The sequence below is a fragment of the Sprattus sprattus genome (assembly GCF_963457725.1).
Source record: "Sprattus sprattus genome assembly, chromosome: 10".
Taxonomy (NCBI): Eukaryota; Metazoa; Chordata; class Actinopteri; order Clupeiformes; family Clupeidae; genus Sprattus; species Sprattus sprattus.
This window is the reverse complement of record NC_137908.1, coordinates 1,307,199-1,309,698: the sequence shown is the minus strand read 5'-3', so window position 1 is coordinate 1,309,698 and position 2,500 is coordinate 1,307,199. Positions and strand designations below refer to the sequence as shown.

Sequence of the window (2,500 nt, the reverse complement as noted above, 5' to 3'; positions counted from 1 at the left end):
ATCCATTCCACACACACACACAGCTCTACAGACATCATCCATTCCACACACACACACAGCTCTACAGACATCATCCATTCCACACACACACACAGCTCTACAGACATCATCCATTCCACACACACACAGATCCTCTGCCTCAAGAACACATAGTCCTGTGAATGTTCTACTCTAATATCAACAAAACGCAAGCAGGCAACAACACAATAAACCTATGATTTGGCTTCCTTAGATCAGACTATGGCTTGAGTATTTATAAAGTTATAGTATATAGTTCAGTGTTTATAATCAAAAAATTGAATACGGAATAGGAACCATTTTAAATATATGAGCCAATCATCACTGTGGCAAACCCAAACTCTTTTTTTCATTAGAATGTTTTGAAGGACTTCCAGAAGGTGTGTTGTCATTGGTGATGTTCTTTTCTCTTAGAAACACAGTTCCAGTCTCTGTCAGGCTCTAGGCACAAGCAGCTCAAGGACGCTTCATCTAACCTGAGCAAAAGTCACAGTCAGGCTGGAGAAAATTGGTGCGTTTAGATTCTTACAGTAACTACCCCCCACATACACATACAGTAACTACCCCACACTTACAGTTGCTACCCCACCCCCCACCCTCCCCCGTCTCATTACCTGCTTATCACCTCCAGCACCACCCCCTCCCCTCCCCCCTGCTTATCACCTCCAGCACCACCCCCACACACACACACACACACACACACACACACACACACACACACACACACACACACACCTCCACCCCCCCCCCTCCCCCCAGGTAGCACCACACAACATTATATTGATTTCCAGAATTTCCCCAATGGATTGATACAGTATTTATCTATCTATCTATCTTGATATGATGTCACTGTTATTAAAAACCTTATTGGTTAATCACACAACATTATATTGATCTTGATATGATGTCACTGTTATTAAAAACCTTATTGGTTAATCACACAACATTATATTGATCTTGATATGATGTCACTGTTATTAAAAACCTTATTGGTTAATCACACAACATTATATTGATCTTGATATGATGTCACTGTTATTAAAAACCTTATTGGTTAATCACACAACATTATATTGATCTTGATATGATGTCACTGTTATTAAAAACCTTATTGGTTAATCACACAACATTATATTGATCTTGATATGATGTCACTGTTATTAAAAACCTTATTGGTTAATCACACAACATTATATTGATCTTGATATGATGTCACTGTTATTAAAAACCTTATTGGTTAATCACACAACATTATATTGATCTTGATATGATGTCGCTGTTATTAAAAACCTTATTGGTTAATCACACAACATTATATTGATCTTGATATGATGTCACTGTTATTAAAAACCTTATTGGTTAATCACACAACATTATATTGATCTTGATATGATGTCACTGTTATTAAAAACCTTATTGGTTAATCACACAACATTATATTGATCTTGATATGATGTCACTGTTATTAAAAACCTGATTGGTTAATCACACAACATTATATTGATCTTGATATGATGTCACTGTTATTAAAGACCTGATTGGTTCTCCCCTACCTACTTCTTCAACAGAGCACCATGCCTCTACCCTGAGTTAACTGAAGCGTGTGTGTGTGTGTGTGTGTGTGTGTGTGTGTGTGTGTGTGTGTGTGTGTGTGTGTGTGTGTGTGAATGTAGGGCAGCCAGAGGGTCATGTGACCGTGTCTAATCCCCCAGAATCCTCTGCTGCCCATATGTCCCTGCGCTTCCCTAGTGAGAGCGAGAATCTGCTAAGGTGGCAGGCTACTTATTATCTACTGGGTCTGGTCAGGGTGTGTGTGTGTGTGTGTGTGTGTGTGTGTGTTTGTGTGTGTGTGTGTGTGTGAGTGTGTGTGTGTGTGTGTGTGTGTGTGTGTGTGTATGTGTGTGTATGTTTGTGTGTGTTTGTGTGTGTGTGTGTGTGTGTGTGTGTGAGAGTGTGTGTGTGAGAGTGTGTGTGTCTGTGTGTGTGTGTGTGTGTGTGTGTGTGAGTGTGTGAGTGTGTGTGTGAGTGTGTGTGTGTGTGTGCGCACACTAAAGGGATTGTCCCAGGATGACAGCTCATACACGCATGTTTACACGGTGCACATAATCATACTAGGCACACACAGCTCTCGACCACGCACAGGAGAAATCGCATGAAAAATGTTTTAAATGTGCAAGAGTGAAACAATGACACACACACACACATATACTAACATAAGTGATGACAATAGCTCAGTTATGAATGAGTATGAGTGAGAAGTTGAATAGAGTTACGGGAGTGACGTAGAGTCTGTGTTAAGATAAGAGAATCCACCAATGAGAGAGACTGCCATAGAAGAGAGTTACACCAGGACGAGAACACACACACACACACACACACACACACACACACACACACACACACACACACCAGGACGAGATATTAAGTTTCTTGTGCAAGCACAGCATTACGCTTCCTAAAGTGCAAGAGTGCAAGGAATGTA

At 40.5% G+C, this 2,500-nt stretch overlaps 1 protein-coding gene across 1 annotated transcript in view; it reads right to left on the bottom strand.

The window, feature by feature from the left end:
• Positions 1–2,500, bottom strand: part of plch2b (phospholipase C, eta 2b) — a gene marked incomplete at both ends in the record, with an annotated part of 23,958 nt that overhangs the window by 20,719 nt on the left and 739 nt on the right. The window lies entirely within an intron of this gene.